The sequence below is a fragment of the Micromys minutus genome, assembly GCF_963924665.1.
Source record: "Micromys minutus genome assembly, chromosome: 17".
Classification (NCBI taxonomy): domain Eukaryota; kingdom Metazoa; phylum Chordata; class Mammalia; order Rodentia; family Muridae; genus Micromys; species Micromys minutus.
In genome coordinates this window covers 8,327,734-8,348,743 of record NC_137952.1, presented here as the reverse complement: position 1 = coordinate 8,348,743, position 21,010 = coordinate 8,327,734, and positions in this window count along the sequence as shown.

The window sequence follows — 21,010 nt, the reverse complement described above, 5'->3', positions numbered from 1 at the left end:
GAGTTTAAGGTCCTCTGGTACAAAACAAGTCCCAGGTCCAGGTGTGTAGGCACACATCTTTAATCCAGGACATACCTTCTTTTGGAGACCTACTTAAGAACAATAGAATAAGGAAGGTTCTCTCTCCCTTTGCCTGCTTGCCTTGTGGTACTGAGCAACTGCTAGATCCTTGGACTTCCATTCACAGCTGCTGCTGCTGCTCAATGTTTGGGAATTGGACTACAGAGTGTAAGTCACAAACAAATTCCCTTACTATACAGAAACTGCCCATAAATTCTGGGATTCTAAAGAACACTGATTAATACACGCAACTTCTGTTGATTGGTTGACTGCAAATAACTGCATCTGATTCAGCTTCATGTTGGATCTTTCATAGGGCAGTCATGGTATGTCCCTTTCTGGTGAGTACTCCATAGTCTCAGTAAGGTGTCATGCCTTGGGGCCTCCCGTTGAGCTGGATCCCACTTTGTGCCTTTTCCTGGACCTTCGTTGCCTCAGGTTCTCTCCATTCCCATACTTACAGTACCCTCAACTTGAAAAATTATGGGTCAGAGTTTTGACTGTTGTACAGCAACCTTATCCATCACCTTGATGCCCTGTATTTCGGCTGGTGATGGGCTCTACATGTTCCCTCTTCCCACTCTAGGGCATTTCATCTACACGACCCTCTTGAGTCCTGGGTGTCTCTCATCTTCCAGAGCTCTGCTGCATTCTGGAGGGTACTCGTAAACTCTTATCTCCTGAAGTTGCCTGTTTTCATTCTGTTTGCTGGCCCTCGGAGCCTCAGTCTTTTTCTGCTACCCAATAGCAAATCAAGTTCCCCTCCTTTACCTTTTCCCCTTTCCCCCGAAGGTTCCTCCTTTCCTCCCCTCTTGTGGTTGCTTTCTTCTACCTCCCAAATGGGGCTGAGGCATCCTTACATGGGCCCTTCATCTTGTTGATCTTTTTGAGTTCCGTGGACTGCATTTTGGGCATTCTGTACTTTTTATTTTATTTTGTTGGATAATGTCGACATATTAATGAGTAAATAACATGCATGTCCCTCTGAGTCTGAGTTACATTACTCAGAATGATATTTTCTAGTTCCACACAATTTTTTTTTTGTCTACAAAATTCACAGTGTCCCTGTTTTTATGACTGAGTAGTATTCCATTGTGTAAATGAACCACATTTTCTGTATCCATTCTTCTGTTGTGGAACATTTTGGTGATATATATTTTTTAATTGTATCATATTATCTTACTCAAGAATAATTAAATATTTCTATTAAGTAGATTGCAATTTGACAGGCTTACTTGGCATTTACTATGATATATGAGATTGATTTTATATCACTTTATCCAGATGGAGTGAGAAATGAAGAAACAAATCCACACACTACACCCTGTATGCATATGATCTCAAAGCTGATTGCTCATTGTTAGATAAGCAATTTTGAATACTCTTTCTAAGGGAGGCCTTTTTTTTTCTTCTATTTTTGCCATTTCTTAGTTGTCCATAGATTTTTCATGAAGGTTGTGATGATATGAGTGTTCCTTCTTTTATATTAGCATATCTGCAGGTATTATGGTTTTTCAGGTCCTTCTTGGGAATTCGTGTCAAGGCTTTGAAGTATAACTTCCCAGATATTTCTATGAGACACAATATTACAGAACTGATACTTTTCCTTTTTCTTTAATAATCGTTTTCTCTCAATTCTTCAATATTCTATGAACTGTAGAATTAGAGATTATGTTGTGGATGAATTAGTTGGACTTTGGTACTATATAATTACATTCCCCTGTATTTTTACCACTATTAATTTCCTCTTATGACTACTACCTACTAAGTCATGAATGCATATGTGTTTACAAGTATTATACATAACATTGACTATCCATAATTTTATTTTACCATTTTATTTTATTCTTCTATTTTTTATTACACTCCATCCCTGATTAAAGCTCTCAAATCCTCATTCAAGTCACATATAACCTTTGAAAAGAATAAAAGATACCCTTCTGTGAAAGCATAAAGATTAAAAATTTTGAGACAATTATTCTAGTTTAGTAAAGAGGCAGTTATAGCTTTTCCAACAATCATGACCTCATTAACCCCAGGGAATTTGCTTGGTCTCCAATAACAGCCATAAATCATCTCATGCTGAGTGAGCATTAGTTCCACTTAGGCTCTGGTTAACACTTAGTAATGAGAGCTACTATTGCTTGAGATTATTATACAGTGCTGGTCAGTTTTTCAGTTCATAGTTATTATAACTGAGTAAGATTTTTGATTGTTGCCTTTCTTTGAAAATGTATATGGCCCCTTTTCTTATCAAGAAAGATATTTCTTCTCATGGTACTGGTACAGATAGGCAAGTAGATCAATAGATACTGAAATGAACTCTCACACATATGGTCACTTGATTTTTGAAAAAGGAGCTAAAAACATTCAATGGAAAAAGGACAGCCCTTCAGAAAATGGTGTTGGTTCAACTGGCAATCAGCATGCAGAAGAGTGAAAAATAGATCCTTTCTTATCTCCTTGTACAAAGCTCAAGTGCAAGTAGATCAAAGATCCTCACATAAGAACAGGTGCACTGAAACTATTAGAAGAGAAAGTGGAGAAAACCTTAGAACACATAGGCAAAGGGGAAAATTTCCTGAATAGAACAACAATGGTTTGTGCTCTAAGATTAAAGAATCGATAAATAGGACTTATTGAGACTGCAATGTTTCTTTAAGGCTAAGGACAGTGTAATGAAAACAAAACAGCAGCCAACAGATTGGGAAAAGATCTTTACCAATCCCACACCTGATAGAGGCCTAATATCAAAGATATACAAAGAACTCAATAAGATAGACATCAGAGAATCAAACAATCCTATTATAAAATGGGATACAGAGCTAAACAAAAAGTTCTCAATTGAGGAATATCAGATGGCTGAGAAGCATCTAAGGAAGTGCATGACATCCCTAGTCTTCAGGGAAATGCAAATAAAAACAACCCTGAGATTCCATCTCACACCAATCAGAATAGCTAAGATCAAAAATTCAGGTGACAACAGAGGCTGGTGAGGATGCAGAGAAAAAGAAACAATTCTACACTGTTTGTGAGGTAGTAATTGGTACAAACACTCTGAAAATCAGTCTGCTGGTTCCTCAGAAAATTGGACATAGTACTACCTGAAGACCCAGTTATTCCACTTCTGGGCATATACCCCAAAGATGCTTCAACATATATCAAGAACACATTCTCAACCATGTTCATAGCAGCTTTATTCATAAAAGCTAGACCCAGATATCCTTCAATAGATGAATGGATATAAAAATTATGGTATATTTACACATGGAGTACTACTCACCTATTAGAAACAATGACTTTATAAAATTACTAGGAAAATGTATCTAGAGACTATCATCCTGAGTAAGATAACCCAGTCACAAATGAACAGATATAATATGCAGTCACTGATAATTGGATACTAGCCCCAGAAAGCTATGAATACCCCAGAAACAACTCGCATCAGTCTTTCTTAGAAAAAAACAAAACAAAACAAAACAAAAATCAAAAAAAATTGTCATAAGTGTCTAGCAGCCCCTCTGAGTGGGGTACACCTAGACATTAAATCATTAATAACTCAAGAGCTAAGAGGATAGCCTTGAAGCAATTTTTGGTATTTAAAAATTATTATGTTTAATCTATTTACACCAAGAAAACTTTGACTATTTCCATGTTACATTCTGTTCTAAATGTACTTCATGCTTGTAACTACTAAGATTTTAATATACACTATCAAATCTTTAAAAAAATCAAGTACTGACAAATATATATTCGTATTGTTTTAGGCCAAAATTCTTTTAAAAATCTGTACATTATCTCTGTATTTTTTTAAAATAAAGTTGTAAGAAAAAAAAAGATATTTCTCAAGGAGGGAGAAGGCTTTCATGTAAAATTCAGCTTAGGTCATGTGCATTTTGTGTTTCAAGACTGTGGTATCTTAAGCTATAGGATTCAACTTCAGTCTCTGGAAAGCAGCTAGAGGCAACAGCAATCACCTGGAGCATTTTGGTATTCTCTTATATTTCATTGATCTGCACTCCAAGGCTTCAGGGTGGGGACATGTGGTTATTGCCAACCCACATGGGAATTTTTCATCTAAACTGCATAAGTATGTGTATGTAAATAGGCTTATATGTACTTCATACACTTTTCTAGACATCTTTACTGTTGTTTTACCTTGTTTATTTTTCTGTATCTATTTTCATCCCATTTTCTATTTAGGGCCTACCTTTCTCATTTCCCTTTTCAACTCACTTCATATCTTATATTCACCTTTCGATTGCTTTCCTAACCATAATCCTTATTAATTTTTCTGGTTTCTGCAGTCATTTTAGGTACCTTTTTAAAAAAAGAGAAAGAAACCATAGATAACAAATCAAAACAACCCCGAGATCCCATGTCACAACAACCAGAATGGAGAAGATCAAAAATTCAGATGAGAGCAGATGCTGGCGAGGATGTGGAGAAAGAGGAACACTTTTCCACTGTTGGTGGGGTGGTAAACTTGTACAATCACTCTGAAAATCAGTCTGGCAGTTCCACAGAAAAATGGACATTGTAGTATCTGAAGACCCAGTTATTCCACTTTTGGGCATATACCCCAGAGACACTCCAATATACAACAAAGACACATACACCACAATGTTCATAGCAGCCCTATTTATAATAGCCAGAACCTGGAAAGAACCCAGATGTCCTTCAGTAGATGAATGTATACAAAAATTGTGGCATATCTACACAATGGAGTACTACTCAACTACCAGAAACAATGACTTAACAAAATTCTTAAAAAAAAAGATGCATCTAGAGAATATCATCCTGAGTGAGAAAACCCAGTCACAAAATAACAGACATAATATGCAGTCACTGATAATTGGATACTAACTCCTGAAAGCTCTGAACACCCCAGAAACAACTCACAGACTATATGAAGTTCAAGAAAACAAAGGCGAAAAAAAATGAAAAATAATTATGCTTAATCTTTACACACCAAAAAACTTTAACTATGTCCAGGTTACATCTTGTTTTCCATGTACTTTATGCTCATTGTAACTACTAACATTTCAATGCTTACTATCAAACCTTTAAAAAATATCAAGTACTGACAAAAATGTGTTCCTATACTTTTATGCAAAAATGCTTTTCAAATCTGTACATTTTTCTTTGTTTTTTAAAAATGATGCTGTTCAATTTATAAAAAAGGAACTATAGAGAAATGAAAGAAAATGCTTGAAATCTTTATTTTATAAAAATGTAATTTTTGTATGTGTATACTGTTTGTTCATTATCTATTAATTGTTTAAAGGACATTTATATTAATTCTAATTCCTAGATCATGTGCATAAGTCAGAAACTAATGTTTCCCAGCAAGTGTATGTGAACTAGGATGCTGAATAATCTAGTTCTAGGCTGAAGCATAAGATATCTAGGTTATGTGGTAGATTTATTTTGCGGCCTTTGAGGATTATCCACGCAGACATCCAGAGTTTTCAGCCAAGTGTCATACAGCTTTTAATTTCATAAGCATAGGATCATTTTATCTGGATAATTCAAACACTATCATATTCTTCATATACTAGTGTCATTAGAGGGAGATAACCATTATACAGTTGATAACTGCTAGAAAAAAAAATAGGAAAATGAAGCAAGTTTAAATCAAATTACTTTAAGCAAATACTTGGTGATTTATTACGTATTACATAACATGATTCTTTGGTTTTAGAACTGTATGAGAGCTCAACATGTCATAATCTATACTGGAGAACTATATTGTCCTATTAATGTACATAAATATTAAAGCATCTCCTTAGGACTTACTACTACAACCTTAGATCATAGCACTTCTCTAACCTCATCAAAGAAGCTTTTGTTTGTGGTAGATCATGATAAATGCAGACACTTTCAACTGGTCAAAGTGTAGAAAATAATTGATTCAAGAGTTCTCAGTACTGGGCAACACACACACACACACACACACACACACACTTTTTTTTATCAGTGCATGATAATCCTTTTGGATAGGGGTTGAAAAGGTTGTAAGAACTGTAGTGGTAAATACTAACATCAGGAACACAGTGGTTTTTGGAAAGAGGGTAGTTGTATATTCAAGCAAGTGACATTTCATCATTAGCTAGGAAGCTATTGTTTCTGGAAGAGAGAAAGTTATATTTAATTGGCAATACGATGCCCAACAGTTTAGCCATACACTAGAGAATCCTCTACTGCCAATACCTCTTAGACAATAAAAACCAAAATAAAAAAAAATTATTCGGCTTTTAACGAAAAGAAGAGCTCAAAGTAGTATGGAAGGACTGGAGGGTAGAGATTATGGTCATAAGAGGCTTGAGGCAGAATGGTGAAAATTTTCAAAATGAATTGTTTAGGAGTCTGAAGGAATTAGTAAAATCATTGTATGAAGAACATAAAATAAATATTAAAGATAAGTGTAACTCTTATCATGTTACAGCATGCAATTTGGAATTGCCTAAATTTCTGTTCTAAAAGAACACCATTTATATTTAGCTCCAGAATAAACAAAATTTCTCTTTTTTGATCTTTAATATTTATTTACAGTCTACTCATTACCTACCTCCTGTTCTGGCTTCTGACAATTCCTCATCCCATTCCTCTTCCCTAGCCCCAAAGCAAATATCCCCACATTACACCAAGCCTCCCCATTCTATTGGGCCTCAACGGTTAAATTTCATTATGAATGATGTATTTCAGACCCAAATGGATATGCATAGTATGTTCTCACTAATAAGTGGATATTGGCCAAAATATTACAGAATACCCAGTATATAATCTACAGAACTCAAAATAGTTAACAAGTCAAAGGGCCCAATTGAAAATAAACTATCTCTTATGACATTAAAATTGAGAACTTTTTACTGGATATATTTTATTTACAATTCTGGATTCATATTTTTTATATTGGTGGGTTGTCCCATTTCTCAGCCAAGGGCAAAACATATCCACTTGAAATGGTTCCTACGTGTTCTTTCTCCCCTTTTTGGGTATCTCATCTAATGTCATCCCTGCTTGGTTCTGGGAAACTCTTGAATACCTGGGATATGTCTTTTTTAGGTTGTCAACTGGATCTGCAATTAATTACATGGAAAGCCACTGAGAATTCCTGTGAAAGATTATTTGAAGTGAAAATACCTACCCTAGATGTAGGGAACATTTTTTTGATGCTGTGGAGTTGACAAAGATGGAAGAAAAATGTCTTTATTTTTGCCTGCTTACATTTACTTTTGCTGGCAAATAGATTTTCTTGGTTGTTGCATTTGCTCTTGCTGCTGGTGGTAGTGATGGTAGTTCTGTAGCTATATGCCTTTAGGTTTAGCTAGAATTCATCTTCAGGCTTCCAGAATAATCTGAACACCAGAAGTTCTTCACAGATGTATCCAAGATCTTCCAGGGTTTCAGTACCAGAGAGTGTTTACCATCTACCCCAAAGCAATGGGTACCCCAAAGTCAACATTCCTAATCATTTTGAGTTTTTGAGAAAATTGCTCATATTGCAGTGACACCAAACTTATAATTATTTTTTGTGGTTACTTTATAAGTGTGATTTCCTTCTGTTATATATTATAATGTGAATATTTTTGGAGATAGAAGTATACAAAGAGGCTATGACCCTTTGGAGATGGAGATCAATTGTCTATCCTCACGAGGCAGACCAACACTAATTTTTTAACTTCTCAGCTCTGGAGAAATCCCTGTTGTTCTCCCTGTGCTATATTTTGTAAGTCAATCTAATAACTTCTATGTTAGTAATATAATATCTATGGTAAACTTTATTTGAAGGCTTTTTATTTCTTTTATGTACATTCCAGAATGACACTGGATATGTTTGTATAAGCCCATGATCTGAGAATCTAGAAGGCAAAGGCAAGTAGTTCTCTCTGAGTTCATGGCCAACTATGTCTCTATTTAAGTTTCAAAGAAACATTGCTACACAATCAGAACTTACTAAAAACAGATTCAGTCTTTCAATATTCATGTCATTGTCTAGTGACATTTTTATTTCATTATTTCATTATTTTCATTTAAAATTGCTGCCTTTCCTCTACTTCAGTACTTGTCTTCTAATTCCTTATCATTTTGATAAGATCTCAAAACAATACAAGTTTAAGTAACAGTTTATTCAATGGGATGTTCTACTCTCCAAACACCATGATTAAAATATCCTTTGTTATAAATACTGTCATGTATTAGATAAGGAAAACATCCTTTCAAGAGGTGAAGAAAAAGCCGTCACCCAAATAGCATATTTAAACTTTATTAGTCAACTTCTAATTATCTGAGACTGGGAGAATATTTCAACAAAGCAAGAAAAATATTTAGCAGAAAAATATTGAAAGAAAACCAAGTAAAATGAATAAAGTCTAATACCTTTGAATGTTCGCAGTGACATTTTTCGTCTTGAAATGTCAGCAAAGAACTGTCAACCTTTTCTTAGCGGTCTGTATTTGGTGCAGACATGTGTGTCAACAAGATAAAATAAGTTCCTTTTTCCTTCAAGAAGTAGTGCCTATGCTAGCAAGTCTAATTTTAGTTAGGTGTTATAAAGCACCTCAAATTTAATAGCATGTAATTACAACACTCACAAACTTCTGAGAGTTCTGAGAAGACAGTTTGAGCTGTTGTTCCTTGCTGAGAGTGGAGTCATGATGGAAAAAAAATGTTGCCATGATTTTGATAGGCATTTTTGCATTAGTTTTATACTATAATTTGCTCTTAAGGATAGATGCCTGTGTATTCTCAATATGCATTGATTTGTTGTGAGGAATCACCTAAATTAATCAATTAATCACATCTTACTTTTTTAAAAGCTGTATTTAAATAAAAAACTAATTTTCATTTATAAAATTTGTTGACATTGCCACTAGACTAGGGTATGTGCCAAAATAATATTTGAACGAAACTTCCTTAATTTCCCAAGGCTTTATATTCTAAGGAAATTTTCTGAGCCCATTCTCTAAAGAAAAGAAATAAACTGTGTGTAAAAGTAAAGCTTTTCCATATTTGTATGCATGCAAAGGTGTTGTAAGCATGAAGTGACAATAACTGGAACTCACATTATGTACACTACACTGCTATTTATCAAATACTTTAACATCACCAGTTGAAACTCATATGAATTTCCATTTACATCTGAGTTTCTTAACACAGTGGGTTGCTGATGGCATCCCACTTGCCTAAAATGCCTTCTGTCTATCACTCACAGGACACCTAATCTTAACACAACCCAAACATCCCTTCTGTTTTATCTTTCCTAGTACTGGTATGATTACATCAGCAATTACTTCATTCTGCTCTTCCATTCTTCTTGGGAATCCCTGCTTCTTTTACTTATTGTCAACATTTGTGATAAGAATTGTGTGTCAGCAAGCCCTCCTTGGTGTTTACAAGATATCCAGTACTCAGTTTTTCATTTTTACTACAAACACAAACTAGGGACATCTGAAACAGTATAATGGGATGATTTAATTTTATCTCTGTGTTCATCTAATTATTTCCCTTCTACAGAGTGAAGCAGGAAGCACCTCGAGTATAAATATCATAAAAAAACATTGAGAGGAAAACAATGTTCTAAGTGGGTAGAGGTGTTGTGCCTTGGAGAGATAGGGCAAGAGGCCACTTGTGAAATTCACTCGACATCAGGCTTCAAGCAGAGTACTTAACTTCTGTGTAAGAACTCAGGATGAGAAGCACAGGGTCAGACATCAGTCAGGGACATGCTTGTCAGTGCAGGTTTTGTGACATTTCAATAAAATGTGAGTATTTGATTTTGCTGATATATTTTTTTTTTACTTTGCTTTTAAAGAAGAACAGCAGCATTATTGCTAAATTCGTAAAGTGCTAGGTAATATAACAAGAATAACTCTCTAAACTTTTCACGAATCATTGCTGATCTTAGCAGAGTGTCAGATATATTAGAAACTGCTTAGAATTAAATCAAACCTATTCACGTTCACAAATATTCTATAATCAACCTTCTCTAAATTTCTTGACACTGATTATCAAATAGCTCTATATCCAGGTGTACAAGCAGGTGATTTGAATTTTTTGAGACAGTTTCTCACTTACCTGGAATCCATCAGTTGGCATAGGGTGGTTTGCCAGAAATTTTAGTTTCTCCCTTCTCTATGTTAAAAGCACAAACAAGAACGGCTACATGTGAAATTTTATTTCATTTGAGTCAAAGGTTCTGTACCTAGGTACTTATGCATGCAAATCATGTATTTAATTACCTGGAATTTATTCCAACCTCCAACACATTTTATTTTATTGTTTATTTGTATGAAACAGGCTGAGTCATCTATAAATAATGGCATGGTACTGTACAAATAAAGACACATAATCAGAAAGAGCTGTGTCAACTATTTTGACTTTTTAATATATTTAGTAGAATATAAGGTAAGTAGGTCATTGCCTTATCTTTTATAATTTTTAAATTTAATTTTTCCTACTTGATAACTGCAACAAGTTTTAATAAAGACTGTTTCTTGTTATTTTTTGTAACTTTAAAATTGAACTGCACATAAAAAAGATCTGTATGCCATTTTGTGTTTACGGTACTATCAAGGAAGTAATTGAATTTAGCAAGCATTTCTTGGCATGTTGACTTTCAAATGAGTAGCAATGAAAACAAAGAAAAAATGTGTACATGTGATGCCAGTGTGTTTATCATCTGTTTTTTCCTCATTACGACAAGAGACATTTAAGAAAGGCAAATATGGGCAAAACTAAAATATCTCCAATAGACTTTTGTGACAGTTTGTTAGTGTTTGAAACTTAGGAAATAAGACCTAAGAGATAAAGGATGCCACAGGTAAGCATCCTTAGTTGTACATTATTCCTGACCCCTCCCCCACTCCCACACTTTTCTTTTTACTGTATGGTACCAACCTCTTCTATCATACCCACCTGCCGTCATAATCTTCTGCTGGCACACACAGAATCAAACAACTGGACAAGGCACTCCGAAATTAGGAGGAAAATCAAATCTGTCTGTCTGAATCATTCTCCTTAAGCACTGATTTGTTAAATATTTGTTACATCCCACAGGCCTGATTAAATGAATCATGTGGAGGCTAAAATGACACAAACTCCATATCTGTAATTCAAAATATATTTGAAAGGTCAACATAACAGGATTATACAATGTCAAAAAGAAACTGTTGAGTCCCAGATCCTTATCTTCCTTGTTATTAACAGCCCATTTTGTTCGTTTAAACAACAAGAAAAGCAAAACAAAGCAAACCAAGTCATATGCTCATTCAATAAGGTTGTGAAGTCTGAAGCTGGTCCATAAATGTCCTAGTTACCTGGTGTGATCTGTTTCTTGATCTTGTCTGACTTTAGTAACAATAAATAGAGGAGATGCTACCATTGCACCTAATCATGTATTTTGAACTTCTCATACTGGTTAAAGCCATATGTCCTGCTATGATAGTTAAAGGACTGTCAAAAAAAGTTTATTTGCAAAATAATTTAGACTTCCTGATTATTAACAATATTTACTGATTAATTTATAACATATAACTTAAATTTATTGGAAGAATACCGTGTTTTTCAGTCAACCTATTAAGTAGCTATGACAGATATTTTACTTAAGCCTTTCAAGTTTCATGTGTTAAAATAACTGAGATAACCCACTAAGAAATTTAAACAAATTATGAGAAATCAAAATCAATATTTATAATTTAATTAATTAAATATAAAGTCTATTTATTATGCATCAATACATCAATAAGAAATTTAGAAAAAACTGTATTTTGACCATAATAAGATTGAATGATATTTAAAAACTCAAATGTAGATCATAAATTGATCGTTGTATTGACTGAGAATCAGTTTTGTATAGAACTATATTTTATATGTTAATAAATAGTTATCCATTTATAATTGGTATTTTAACAAATTTCTGAAAATAGATAAGAGATTAAATGACTATTAGTAAAGTAGTGAACTTTCACATTAAAAGGCTGTAAAAAAGTTCTAGAAGTATGATGAAAATTAATGATGAGAAGGAAAAACAAAAGCTATCAAGACTAAAGAAAAAATTGATTGAAGAATGAGGAAATATCCAATAGTACCCAAGGGGATTTCACATAGCACTGAATCAAAACATATTTTAAATATAAAACTATATTTGAGACTTGATTAAGAATAATTTATTTTTGTAATTGAACAATTTTATTTAAAGAAAACAAAGATAAATGGACAGATTTTAAAAGAATTAATGCATAAAAGTATACGAATACATTTTGTCAGTACTTGATTTCTTTAAAGGTTTGATAGCATGCCTTAAAATATTACTAGTTACAATAAGCATAAAATCCATGTAAAACAAGATGTAACCTGGAAATAATCAGTATTCTTGGTGTGTAAAGATTAAGCATAATGATTTTCCTTTCTTTCGTCCTTTTTTTTTTTTTTTTTTTTTTTTTTGGTCTTTGTTTTCTTGAACTTCATATAGGCAGTGAGTTGTTTTTGGGGTGTTAAGAGCTTTCTAGGGTTAGTATCCAATTATCAGTGACAACATAATGTGTCTGTTGTTTTGTGACTGGGTTATCTCACTCAAGATGGTATTCTCTAGATGCATCCATTTCCTTAAGAATTTCATAAGGTCATTATTTCTGATAGCTGAGTAGTACTCCATTGTGTAAATATATCACAATTTTGTATCCATTAATCTACTGAAGGATAGCTGGGCTCTTTCCAGCTTCTGGCTATTATAAATAGGGCTGCTCTGATCATTGTGTTGCATGTGTCTTTGTTGTATGTTCGAGCATCTATGGGGTATATGCCCAGAAATGGAATAACAGGGTCTTCAGGTAGTACTATGTTCAATTTTCTGAAGAACCGCCAGACTACTTTCCAGAGTGGTTGTACTAGTTTATAACCCCACCAACAGTTAAGAAGTGTTCCTTTTGCTCCACATCCTCACCAGCATCTGCTGTCATCTGAATTTTTTATCTTAGTCATTCTGACTGGTGTGAGGTGGAATCACAGAGTTGTTTCAATTTGCATTTCCCTGATGGCTAATAATGTCAAGCACTTCCTTAGATGTTTCTCTACCATTTGATGCTACTCAGTTTCGAACTTTTTTTTTTTAGCACTGTACCCCATTTCTTAATAGGATTGTTTCACTCTCTGCTGTCTAACTTATTGAGTTCTTTTAACATGAAGGGGTCTTGAATTTTGTAAAATGCTTTCTCAGCATGTAATGAGGTTACCATGTGTTTTTTTTTCTTTGAGTTTGTTTATATGTTGGATTACGTTGATGGATTTTCATATATTAAACCATCCCTGCATCCCAGGGATGAAGCCTACTTGATCATTGTAAATAATTGTTTTGATGTGTTCTTGGATTCTGTTTGCAAGGATTTTGTTGAGTATTTTTGCATCTATGTTCATAAGTGAGATTGGTCTGAAGTTCTTTTTCTTGTAGGGTCTTTGTGTGGTTTAGGAATGAGGGTGATTGTGGCCTTGAAAATTGAATTAGGTAGTGTTCCTACTGATTCTATCTTGTGGAATGGTTTGTAGAGTATTGGTATTAGGTCATCAATAAATGTCTGATAGAATTTTGCAATGAACCCATCTGGACCTGGACTTTTTTGGTTAGGAGACATTTGATGAGTGCTTCTATTTCTTTAGGTGTTATGTGATTATTTATATGGTTTACCTGGTCCTGGTTTAACTTTAGTGTCTGGTATCTTTCTAGGAATTCATCCATTTCCTCCAGATTTTCCAGCTTTGTTGAGTATAGGCTTTGTACTTGGTTTTGATGATTTCCTGAATTTCCTCAGTTTCAGTTGTTATGTCTCCACTTTCATTTCTGATTTTGTTAATTTGGATACTCTCTCTTTGCCCTCCAGTTAATTTGGCTAAGGGTTTATCAATCTTGTTAATTTTCACAAAGAACTAGCTCTTAGTTTTGTTGATTCTTTGAATGGTTCCTTTTGTTTCTATTTTGTCAATTTGTGTTCTGAGTTTGATTATTTCTTACTGTCTATTCCTCATGGGTTTATCTGCTTCCTTTTGTTCTTGAGCTCTCAACTGTGCTGTCAAATTTCTAGTTTATGCTCTCTTCAGTTTCTTTTTGAAAGCACTCAGAGCTATGAGTTTTCCTCTCAGTGCTGTTTTCATTCCATCTCATAGGTTTGGGTATGTCATGTTTTCATTTTCATTAAATTCTAGAAAATACTTAATTTTTTTCTTTATTTCCTCTTCTACCATGAATCCATAACATAGAGCATTGTTTATTTTTTATGTGTATATGTGCTTTTTGTTTTATTTGTTGTTATTAATGTCCAGTTTTAGAGCATGGTGGTCTCATAGATACATAAAAGTATTTCAATATTCTTATGTCTATTGAGGCTTCTTTTGTGACTGATTATGTGGTCAATTTTGGAGATGGTGCCATGTGGTGCTGAGAATAAGGTACATTCTTATATTTTAGGAAGAAATGTTCTGTAGATGTCTATTAATTCCAATTGGTTCATAACCTTTGCCAGTTTCACTTTTTCTTTGTTCAGTTTCTGTTTCCATGATCTGTCCATTGATGAGAATTGGGTTTGAGGTCTCCCACCATTATTGTGTGGGGTGTAATGTATTTTTTAAGCTTTAAGAAGTTTTTTTTATGAATATGCAAAAAACAAAAAGCTCCAAACCCAAAATGTCCAGGAAATCCAGGACACAATGAGAAGACCGAACCTAAGGATAATAGGAATAGAAGAGGGAGAAGAGTATCAACTAAGAGGCACAGTAAATATCTTCAACAAAAACGTAGAAGAAAACTTCCCTACCCTCAAGAATGAGATGACCACAAGCATAAAACAAGCCTTCAGAACTCCAAATAGGTTGGACCAGAAAAGAAATACTTCCCGACACATAATAGTCAAAACACCAAGTGCACAAAGCAAAGAAAGAATACTAAAAGCAATAAGGGAAAAAGGTCAGGTAACATATAAAGGCAGGCCAATCAGAATCACACCCAATTTCTCAACAGAGACTATTAAAGCTAGAAGAGGCTGGAAAGACATCATGCACACCCTAAGAGAGCACAAGTGCCAACCAAAGCTGCTATACCCAGCAAAACTATCAATCACCATAGATGGACAGATGAAGATATTTCAAGACAAAACAAAATTTATACAATATCTGACCACAAACCCAGCACTACAACGAATTATAGGTGGAAAACCCAACATAATGAGGGAAAATACAGCCTAGTAAAAACAAGAAAACTCCTAAACAAGAAAACTAAAAGAAGAAAAAGACACAGACCCAACTCAACCCACAAACGCAATAATGGCAGGAAACAGAAACAACTATTCCTTGATATCTATTAACATAAATAGACTCAAGACCCCAATAAAGAGATATAAGGTATTAGACTGGATACATAAACAAAATCCAGCCTTTTGCTGCATACAGGAAACTCATCTCAGAGACAAAGACAGACATTATCTCAGAGTAAAAGAGTGGGAAAAAAACTTCCAAGCAAACAGCCCCAAGAAGCAAGCTGGAGTGGCTATTTTAATATCGAATAAAGTAAATTTCCAACCAAAAGTTATCAGAAAAGATAAGGAAGGACACTTTTTACTCATTAACAAGGAAATCTGTCAGGAGGAACTCTCAATACTTAACATATATGCTCCAAATAAAAAAGCACACACATTCATAAAAGAAACCCTACTAAAGCTCAAAAAATACATTTCACCCCAAACAATAATAGTGGGACACTTTAGTACCCCACTCTCAGCAATGGACAGATCATGGAAACAAACTAAACAAGGACACTGCAATACTAGCAGAGACTTTGAACCAACTAGAATTAATAGATATATACAGAACATTATCATCCTAAAGTAAAAGAATACACCTTCCTCTCAGCAACCCATGGCATCTTCTCGAAAATTGACCACATAATTGGACACAGAAAGAGCCTCAATCGATATAAGAAGATTGAAATGCTCCCATGCATCCTCTCAGATCACCATGGTCTACAGCTGGTCTTTAACAACAACAAAGACAACAAAAAGCTCACATACACATGCAAACTAAACAACACCCTGTTAAACAATGGCAGGGTCAAAGAAGAAATAAAGAAAGAAATTAAGGATTTTCTAAAATTCAATGAAAACAAAAACGCAACATACCCAAACCTATGGGATGCAATGAAAGCAGTACTGAGACCAAATCTCATAGCCCTAATTGCTTCCAAAAAGAAACTTGAGAGAGCTTACATCAGCAACCTGACAGCACAGCTAAAAGCCCTAGAACAAAAGGAAGCAGATATACCCAAGAAGAGTACACAGCAGGAAATAATTAAAATTAGGGCAGAAATAGACCAAAAGAACAGCCTATTCAACAAATCATGCTGGTCCAACTGGCACTCAGCATGCAAAAGAATGAAAATAGAAACTTTCTTATCTTTTTGTACAAAGCTCAAGTGTAACTGGATCAAAGATCTCCACATTAAACCAGATACACTGACACTATTAGATGAGAAAGTAGGGAAAACTTTAGAACATATAGGCACAGGAGAAAATTTCCTGAACAAAACACCAATGGCTCAATCTCTAAGGTCAAAGATTAACAAATGGGACTTAATGAGATTGCAAAGTTTCTGTAAGGCTAAAGACATTGTTAAGAAAACAAAATGGCAGCCAACAGAATGGGAAAAGATTTTTACCAACTCCACATCAGATAGAGGCCTAATATCTAAGGTATACAATAAATTCAAAAAGCTAGACACCAGAGAATCAAATAACCCTATTAAACAATGGGGTACAGAGGTAAACAAAACGTTCTCAGTTGAGGAATATCAAATGGCTGAGAAATATCTGAGGAAGTGCTCGACATCCTTAGCCATCAGGGAAATGCAAATCAAAACAACCCTGAGATTCCACTTCACACCAGTCAGATTGGCCAAGATCCAAACTCAGATGACAGCAGATGCTGGCAAGGGTGTGGAGAAAGAGGAACACTTCTCCACTGTTGGTGGGGTTGCAAACTAATACAACCACTCTGGAAATCTGTCTGGCGATACCTCAGAAAATTGGATATAGCACTACCTGATGACCCAGCTATTCCACTTCTGGGCATATTCCCCAGAGACACTTTAATACACAACAAAGATATATACACCACAATGTTCATAGCGTCTCTATTTATAATATTTAGAAACTGGAAGGAACATAGATGTCCTTCAGAAGATGAATGGATACAAAAATTGTGGTACATATACACAATGGAATACTACTCAGCCTCCAGAAATAATGACTTAACCAAATTCTTAAGAAAATGGCTGCATCTGGAGAATATCATCCTGAGTGAGATAACCCAGTCACAAAAGAACAGAAATAATATGCAGTCACTGATAGTGGAATGCTAACCCCAGAGGCTTGCACTCCCCTAGAAACAACTCACAGACTGTATAAAGTCCAAGAAATAAAGAAAACAAAACAAAAAAAAAATATTTACAAAACAAGAAAACTTTAACTATTTCCATGTTACATTTTGTTTTACATGTACTTTAGCTCATTGTAACTATTAAGTTTTCAAGGCATACTATCAAACCTTGAAAAAAAATCAAGTACTGACTAAAAAATATTCATATAGTTTTATGTAAAAATTATGTTAAAATCTGAAAAAAAGTACTGATGAAAATGTATAATTTTAAGCAAAAAATGTTTAAAATCTGTACATGTATCTTTGTTTTGTAAAATAAAGTTGTATAAAAAAAAGAAAGAAAAAAAAGAAAAAATAATAAATTCAATTTTACTAATTAAATTTTTAAAATTTTAGTATTAAAAAAAAAAAAAAAAGAAATGACATTTCATACCATTGCAAACAACAAAAAAATTCCAACAAATTTTGGAAAGCCAAAGCTACTGTATACTTATTCGTAAATGCACATTTTTACATGTGATTCTAATCAATGGAATAATTTTGTGAAGCAACATTTGTAAGCTTTGTCAGTATCTAAGACCTGGGTTTATTTGCTGTCACTGTTGTTTGGAACTTGTGATGTTTCTTCTACACTGTCTCACCCAGACCTCCTTGTATAGGGTTGCATTTCTGACAGTATACATAGTCAAATAAATCTTTATTTATGTATCACTAGTCTAGTAACCTCTTTATCAGCTGAATTTTAAAGTTCTACAACCAGCTTTTTAAAGTCTCACAGCCTCAGCAAACTCTACTTTTCCCTGACTTTTTATAAGACTCACATTAATTCACTTTAATAAAATATTCAAGATTTAGATGGCTCATCACCTGAGATCAAATTCAATTTTCTTTAAAACACATTATCAATCACAGTGTTAGGTCCTGTGAATCATAGTGTGTGTGTTATTTACAAATTTACTGTGTCCCAACCTATTCTCCAGTAAAGATTTCTCAATTTATATCTGAATAAATCATGTTTTATGTAGCAATTTAAACTTATATGTTTCTGTCTTCCCATTCAAAATGTATGTATTATCTACTGAACAAACAGAGAACATGATTAGACCATAAGATTAAACTAGCTATTATACTATAACATATTTCATAAAGCATCTGGTAAATATTCATATACTAATTCACATCACTTTGATAAATTGAAGCACATGTTTAAAATCTGTTGCTATGTACTGATTCACTTGTCATGCATTGCTCCTTCAGTTCTAAGCTTTTCTTTGATCAGATTAAGCCTGATTCAACTCATTGGCATGAGTTTCCAGACAGTTAAAAAGATCTCAATTGGAAAAAATGAAGAATAAATGTTTAGAGCCTTGAGGGCCAAGTGAAGAAAATTGCAATTTTGTTTGATGGATGGTATTTTTGAAAGAGGTGAAGTTTCAAACAATTGAAGTCCTGTTTTGATCACTATAACAAATGAGAAATTACTACTCACTTTTCAACAAAACTCGCATGGTGTTAAAGACTCGCATTTGTTATGAAAAAAGCTATTCTTGGTCTGTCTCTCAGATAAACATACTAGGTCCAGACAAGAAAATTAATTCAAATCTTGTAATCCAAGGCTTCACATTAATTTGCATCTATAAATCATGTATTAATTTATTAAATGCATGATAAAATACTACATAGATTTATAGACATTAAGATTGATAATAAAAATGAAAAGTCCTAAATTACAGGACCAGGAAGATGTTTGCTGAAGTATACTTTGATTAATTATATTAGACTTGCATGAACTTTTACCTGTGTAGTTACATGATAAACATATAAGTTGCTATTTAGGGTCTTAGTATTTATCTGTTTTTTCTTTTTTGTTGTGCTTACTGATATTTTACTTTTAGAGCAATTCAAAATCTAACTTACTCATAGCATATTTGAGGTAATGGAACACATTCATTATACTAATCAAATGTTGTGTTTAGAGGCTCACGAAGAAACCTCAGCTGACCTTTGTACCTGAAATAAGCACTACTTTGATGCGATGCCATGACTCTCATCTTGCTCTTTGATGCAAAGAAATGACAAATTAGTCATGAAACAAAGCATTCCACATGATCAAATAAATCATACTTTCATTTCTTTTCTTTTACCTGCTCCTTTCATATTGATCTGAATGATTAGTATACAAATTTTGCATGACAAATCATTAAAATCCTGTTTGATTAACATCCTTACTGATTAAATGCAACATAATTCATCCTCTAGAATTAAACAATAACAATTTATGATGACTGGTGGATTCCCTGAGTATGATTGGCAGCTGGTTTATTTGTATGTTTGCTGGTTTGCTGCTTACTCATTAACTCTGAATTACTGAGCCTGACAAAATTGTCATGAAGAGATACTATTAGAAGTGGAAAGAATCTAGAGTTGCTTGAATGATCAGGTTATACAAATATTGTTTCTTCTCCTAAGGTTAAACATAAGTATCATTAATCTGAATTGTTGTAACAAAATACTACTTTAAGATGTATATGAAATAGAACTTTGACATCAATTTTAAATAAGCTAGCTCCTACACAGTTGATTAAATTGCACAAAAATGTGAAAGCATTCCTGTATTTCTAGGTATGATATGGGAAGAAGATATAAAGTGCATGCTATATGTTCTTTTTAGCTTTTTTCCAAGCTACGTCTTGCTCTTGGGCATCTCTTATTAATTATTATACTCTTTATTCTTATTTAAAATGTACTCACTTATAAGTGAATACTAATCCTAAAAGTTTAAATATCCAATTCCCTCTCCCCTCCCATTACATCTAAAATGTAAATGTAGAGAATATCCAATAAAAAATTAATAAAATATTTAAAAAATCTAAATGAAGATTATTACAGGCACACATACATATGTGCACACACATATAAAGTGATTTTTATTTTAAATCATAATGCATATGATATTTATGTATATTATCTGCAAATTTTGAAAATTTTTTTTAATCAGGATAAGGAGTCATTATTTAACATAATTGAAAAGAAACACCCAAGTAGATTAAAAAAAAAATGGGAAGAGAGCCATGTCATTTCCACCACAGTTGACAGGATATTAGGAAGGCATGGAGATGAAGCAAGCATTTATTTATAGACAATGCAATATTTTTACAATTATGCATGGCTTCATGTTTGCTTAACAAATATTTTATATTTCTTATTACTTGTGCAAGGGAACTATACTAATTCAAAATTAGAATAAATGGCATGTTTGTTTCTATTTTCTTCTTGATTTATTTTTGTACATGTGGTGGTTTTTGTGAGTATGGTCTTCTAACGACTCATGTGTTTAAATTCTTCGTTCATAGACAGCAACATTATTAGAACACATGACCTTCGTGAAGTAGAGGTGGCCTTGTTAGAAAGAGTGTGTCACTTTGAAGGTGGGCTTTGAGCCCATGTTAACCCCCAGTATAAAAGATATATTCCTTCTCTGCTGTAGAAAAATATGTAGAAGTCTTGGCTATTCCTGTAGTTCGTCTGCTTG